The sequence below is a fragment of the Macaca nemestrina genome, chromosome 6 (assembly GCF_043159975.1).
Source record: "Macaca nemestrina isolate mMacNem1 chromosome 6, mMacNem.hap1, whole genome shotgun sequence".
Classification (NCBI taxonomy): domain Eukaryota; kingdom Metazoa; phylum Chordata; class Mammalia; order Primates; family Cercopithecidae; genus Macaca; species Macaca nemestrina.
Window position 1 is genome coordinate 120342915 of NC_092130.1, and position 6968 is coordinate 120349882.

Here is a 6968-nt window from a genome sequence, read left to right on the forward strand (position 1 = left end):
GCTGCTGCACTCCAGCCTGGGTGACAGAGTAAGACTCCTTGGAAGGAGGAGGAGAAGGAGGAGGAGGAGGAGGAGGAGGAGGAGGAGGAGAAGAAAGAAGAAGAAGAAGAAGAAGAAGAAGAAGAAGAAGAAGAAGAAGAAGAAGAAGAAGAAGAAGAAGAAGAAGAAGAAGAAGAAGGAGAAGAAGAAGAAAGAAGGAGGAGAAGGAGGAGAAGGAGGAGGAGAAGGAGGAGGAGAAGGAGAAGAAGAGGAAGAAGAGGAAGAAGAAGAAAGAAGAGGAAGAAGAAGGAAGAAGAGGAAGAGGAAGAGGAAGAAAGAAGAAGAAAGAAGAAGAAGAAGAGGAAGAGGAAGAAGGAGAAGGAGGAGAAGGAGAAAGAGAAGGAGGAGAAGGAGAAGAAGTGGAAGAAGAGGAAGAAGAGGAAGAAGAAGGAAGAGGAAGAGGAAGAAAGAAGAAGAAAGAAGAAGAAGAAGAGGAGGAGGAGGAGGAGGAAGAAGAAGACTGTATACCTGACACTTTTGGTTGAAGAATTAGTTTACAATAATAACTAATGATACTTTTGTGCTGATGTTTTACCTAAATGAGAACTAAGACAGTAACATAATTGTTAATTAAAAGCTATTTGGAACAAAATGTAAGAAGCAGCATTTGGGGGATGCTGTAGGCCATATGATTGAATCTAACTTGTTAATCTTATTGTGTCCTCCTTGAAGTGCATGCTATGGACTGAAATCTGTGTATAAGTGATGATGTTTCAGCTTCAGCATAGAGCTTTATGGGACATGACAAAATTAGAGATGTGAAGGCATCTACCTGTGGAAAACACATGTAAACAGGTTTTCTCAAATACTTCTCTCTCCTCCTACCTCCCATGTTTTCCCTACTTCATCTCTGCATCTCACAGAAAGGAGCACCAGTACTCTGAAATTCTGTGCCAGAGAGTTGAGGTATGGATGGAGGCAATTGCATTTGCTTGAGTTTTAGAACAATAAGGGCTTTTTTTTTCACACCTGTCTAACGGTAAACTGAGACACGAGTTGCTAACATTTGATTCAGCTGCTAATGATGCTGTCGGTGAACCAGCCTTCATCTTTCTGCTTTATCCCCTTACCTTGTTAGCCCTTTATCTTCATGCTTAACGGTTCATGATCACAAGATTAGTGCTGTGCCTTCAGACATCATGCCTGCATTCAAAGTAGGAAGAAAGAAGGGGAAAGGAGCTTTGAACACTATTTCTGTCAGGTTTTTTTGTTTGTTTTGTTTTGTTTTGTTTTGTTTGAGACAGAGTCTTGCTCTGTCACCAGGCTGGAGTGCAGCGGTGTGATCTCGGCTTACAGCAACCTCTGCCTCCCAGGTTCAAGCAATTCCCCAGCCTCAGCCTCCCGAGTAGCTGGGACTACTGGCGCACGCCACCACGCCCAGCTACCTTTTTGTATTTTAGTAGAGACAGGGTTTTGCCACATTGGCCGGGCTGGTCTCAAACTCCTGACCTCGTGATCCACCCACCTCAGCCTCCCAAAGTGCTGGGATTACAGGCGTGAGCCACTGCACCTGGCCTTCTGTCACTTTTATTAGGGAAGCAAAATGTTTTCCCAGGAAGCCCCTGGTGGAATCTCACTCCAGTCTCATGAGTTACATATTTATCCCTACCTGCAAGGGAGGCAGGGAATCTTGTCTCACTTTTTTTTGCCATTACCATAGGAGGCAGGCAAGAGAAAAGGGGATTGGGAAAAACTCTTGTGTTATTCAATTAACAGTGTCTGCCAGAGAGGTTTAGTTTGTTTCAATATGTGTGGAAGCCTGAATGGAAAAGACAAGAGGCCTTCCCTTAGAGCTTGGCCTCCTCAGCAGGGAGTGAGGTGGGCTTTCATCCTCAGAGAGGTTCAGGGTAGGTTCTGGGCCTCCCTTGGGGACCTGGGAGATCGAGAGGGAGGAACAACTCACAGCCACATGCTGCAGCCTGGAGCCAGAGGCCTGTGTATGTGATGAGAGTCTTTGAATGTGGGAGCTCCTGGGAATGAGACATAGAAATGGTCGGCACCCTAATTACATTCTCCTTGATACATGGTCATCTTGACCTTTTAATTTTAAAAGTGGAAATACATATTTTATGTAAGCAATACATGCTCATTATAAAAATCATTCAGAAAAACAGAGAAGTCTAACAAACTAACAATGTTTTTAAGCTATTATATATTTTTAAACTATCTGAAGATACCACTGTTAACATTTTGGTGTATTTTCTTTCATTATCTGGTACTCAATACATGTTATCTGTTTGTATCAGCTTCGTAGTACTGCTATAACAAATTATCATAAACTTTTTGGTATGAAATAACACAAATTTATTATCTCAGTTTTGTAGGTCAGAAGCCTAGGTTGGCTCAGCTGGTTTCTCTGCTCTGGGTTTCTTGGAAATCAAGGTGTGGCTGAGCTCTTATTGGGAAGCTCTGGGAAGACTCCATTTCCAAGCTCATTCATTGGTTGGTAGAATCCTGTTCCTTGTTGTTGTAGTACTGAGGTCTCCATCTCCTTGCTTATTGTAAGCCTAGGGCTTGTCTTTGCTCCCAGAGATATCATTCTGGTCTTTGACCATGGGACTCTGTGTTCTGAAGCCAGCAGCGGTGTGGCAAATCTTACTCATGCCTGGAATCTGACTTCCTTTTCCTTGTGCTATATCTCCCTTTTGCCTCCAAGTGGAGAAAATCGCTCAAAACTAAAAATATAGGTATGAGTCTAATGTCAGAGGTATGGACATGGATTAGCTGGAGAGCAATAGTGATGTCCTTGCCCACAGCTTTATTCTGGAGCTTATTTGTCAGATGGAGGAAATCCAAAGAGTAGCTTCATTTATAAGTGCTAGAAGACATTTACAATAGTTTAACACTCTTAGGCAACTGTGGAGAGAAAACCCAGAAACAAGGAAGTAAATCCAGTTTTTGCTTCCCTGTGGAAATCCTTGCCTAAAGGTACCTCAGATTGTATTATGGAAGAAAAGAGGCCAGGGCCCTGGAGGCATCTTGGTCTTGATGCTGTGCAAAGCTTTCCCTTTGGAAAAGGTGCACTGAGCTGAGAAGAGAGTATTTTATGCACATCTCAATGTCTTGAACTCTGACCAAGACTAGAAACGCATTCTTTTTTTTTTTAAGTGGAGACCGGGTTTCACCATGTTGGTCAGGCTGGTCTCAAACTCCTGATCTCCAGTGATCCACCGGCCTTGGTCTCCCAAAGTGCTAGTATTTATGGGCATGAGCCACCATGCCCAGTCTATAAATGCATTCTTTTTTCTTTTTTCTTTTTTTTTTGAGATGGAGTCTTGCTCTGTTGCCCAGGCTGGAGTGCAATGGTGAGATCTCGGCTTACTGCAACCTCTGCCTCCCAGGTTCAAGCGATTCTCTTGCCTCAGCCTCCCGAGTAGTTGGGATTACAGGTGCCTGTCACCACACCTGGCTAATTTTTGTATTTTTAGTAGAGACAGGTTTTTACCATGTAGGCCAGGCTGGTCTCGAACTGCTGACCTCAAGTGAACCACCCACCTCGGCCTCCCAAAGTGCTGGGATTACAACAGGTATGAGCCACCATGCCCAGCCTGAAATGCATTCTTATAATATCACCACCAGCCTATTAATAAATGTTATTTAAAAGAGTTACATTTCTTTCTGGCTCATTTATTTAACAATTTTTTCTTTTATTGCCCTCTTAAGTACCTAACAGGTCTTGCTTTGAAAACTCCTTTCTCATATTAAGGAATGCCATTTTCATCCAGTGCCTCATTCTTGTCTGAAGTGAACTTGGATTCACTCATTTATTTATCAAGGCAATGTATATTATTTTCATCTAGTTGTTTACATTTTATTGCCACTTACATCTAAAATAATTCTGAAACCATTTGTAATAAAAATTTACATGAAACAAAACACTTAAAATGAGTACTATTGACTGTAAGAAAATCAGCATGGTTAGACAGGGTAGTAATTTGCTTTGATTCAATCATTCCTAAATTTAAAGATGTATAACCTTCCTTAGGAAAACACCTGTTCAAACTTGCATAGCTAACAGCTATTTTCAATATTTACTTTTAGCTGGTTAACAAAATACTAGGTAAATCAGACATGACAGTTATTTACATTTATTTGTATTGTACTGGGAAAAGAAACTCCACAGATTTACTTAGGATTTATATGGGCAGTCAAGTAATAATTAGAAATTACATTTAGTTATAGGATGTGGAAAATTCGATTATTTCTAAGCCATGCCATGGTTTAAAGCAAATACAGATGAATACCATATTCTGTGGGTGATAATAATAGCTTTGAGCACTTGCATAAGGTTATGCCTAGCTCCTAAGGTTTCAAGATTTATATTGCATTTATTCCTTTAAAATGAAAGTTCCCAGTGTAAAAGATACCTCTTGGGGTTGCTTCCAAACTTATAGTGACTCCCCCATTTCTGGGTTGGGTTTGTTTGGTTTGGACTTGTCCCCCCCCTTCCTCTTACCACCTCCCCATCTTCCCCATCACCACCAATAGCTGATTGAGACAGGAGATTACTTCTTTTTTTTGAGACGGAGTCTTGCTCTGTCGCCCAGGCTGGAGTGCAGTGGCCAGATCTCAGCTCACTGCAAGCTCCGCCTCCCGGGTTCACGCCATTCTCCTGCCTCGGCCTCCCGAGTAGCTGGGACTACAGGCGCCCGCCACCTCTCCTGGCTAGTTTTTTGTATTTTTTAGTAGAGACGGGGTTTCACCGTGTTAGCCAGGATGGTCTCGATCTCCTGACCTCGTGATCCGCCCGTCTCGGCCTCCCAAAGTGCTGGGATTACAGGCGTGAGCAACCGCGCCTGGCCAGGAGATTACTTTTTAAAACAGATTTATTGAGATGTAATTCACATACTATATAATTTATCGATTTAAAGTGTACAATTCAATTTTTTTCTCTCTAAGAATTTTTAGTATTTGCACAGGGCTTTGTAACCATATCCACAATCTAATTTTAAGATTTTTTGTCCTCCCTAAAAAAACCCCTGGGCTGGTTGGGATGGAGTAAGCATGTAATCCCAGTGCTTTGGGAGGCTGAGGCAGGAGGATCCCTTGAAGCCAGGAGTTCAAGACCAGCTTGGGCAACATAGTGAAACTCCATTTCTACAAAAATAAAAAATACATTATCCAGACGTAGTCCTAGCTATTCGAGAGGCTGAGGTGGGAGGATCACTTGAGCCCAGGAGTTTGTGGTTACAGGAAGTTATGATCGTGCCACTGTACTCCAGCCTGGGTGACAGAGTAAGACCAAAAAATAAAATAAAAATGAGAGAGAGAGAGAGAGAGAGAGAAAGAAGAGAAGAGAAGAGAAGAGAAGAGAAGAGAAGAGAAGAGAAGAGAAGAGAAGAGAAGAGAAGAGAAGAGAAGAGAAGAGGGAAATAAATTCCTGTACCCATTAGCAATCATTCTCATTCTCCTTCCCCATCCTCTAGCCCTAGGCAACTACTAATTTATTTTCTGTCTCTGTTGATTTGCCTACTCCAGACCTTTTATATAAATAAGCTCATGTGTTACCTTTTATAACTGGCTTCTTTCACTTGCCATGAAGTTTTCAAGGTTCATTCACGTTATGGAATGCTTCAGTACATTATTCCTTTTTATTGCCAAATAGTATTTCATCTATGGACGTTCCATATTGTATTTACCAATTCACCCATTTATGGATGTTTGAGTTGTTTCCACTTGTTGACTATTATGAATAATACTGCTATGAACATTTGGTATAAGTTTTCTTTGTCTGTGTGTGTGTGCATATATATATATATGTATTTACAACAACTATATATATATATATATATATATTCTCCCCTGGTTAAGGATTTAGACATATTTTTCTCTTGGAATCAAAATACCTCTCCTGCATACCTAGGAGTGGAATATCTGGATCATATAGTAACTCTATATTTCACATTTTAAGGAACTGCCAAATTATTTTTTAAAGCAGCTGCACCATTTTACATTCTCACCAGCAGTGTATGAGGGATTCAATTTCTCCAGATCCTTGACAACACTTGTTATTGTCTGTCTTTTTTATTAGATCCATGCTAGTGAGTGTGAAGTGGTATCTTATTGTGGTTTTCATTTCCATTTCCCTAATGGCTAATGATTTTGAACATTTTTTCATGTACTTATTGGTCATTTGTATATCTTATTTGGATAAATGTCTTTTCAAATTCTTTGCCCATATAGAAATTAGTTTGTCTTTTCATTGTTGAATTGTTTTTTCTTTTTTTAAATTTTTAAAAAATTTCTTTTATTTTTCCTTTTTTCTTTTGTCTTTTTTCATTGTTGAATTAAGTGTTCTTTCTGCCTTTTTGTGGTTTGCCGTTCATTTTCTTGAAGGTATCATTTACAGCAAAATGTTTATATTGATGTAGTCCAATTTATTTCTTTTGTTAATTGTGCCTTTCATCTCATAACTAAGAAATTATTGCCTCACTCAAAGTCATAAATATTTGTTCTTATGCTTTCATTTAAGAATGTTATAGTTTTATTAGTTAATTTAGGTCTATGATACTTTTTTTTTTTTTTGAGACAGACTCTCACTCTGTCGCCCAGACTGGAGTGCAGTGGCATAATCTCAGCTCACTGCAACCTCTTTCTCCCAGGTTCAAGTGATTCTCCTGCCTCAGCCTCCCAAGTAGCTGGGATTATAGGCACCTGCCACCATGCCTCACGAATTTTTGTATATTTAGTAGAGACGGGGTTTCACCATGTTGGCCAGGCTGGTCTTGAACTCTTGACCTCAAGTGATCCACCCGCCTCGGCATCCCAAAGTGCTGGGATTACAGGCATGAGCTAGTGCACCCGGCCTATGATACACTTTGAATTAATTTTTGTTTATGGTATGGGAAGTCTGACTTCATCTTTTTGCATTGGATGATTTGTTGGAAAGACTATTCTTTCCACATGTTGTCTTGACACCCATTTTGAAA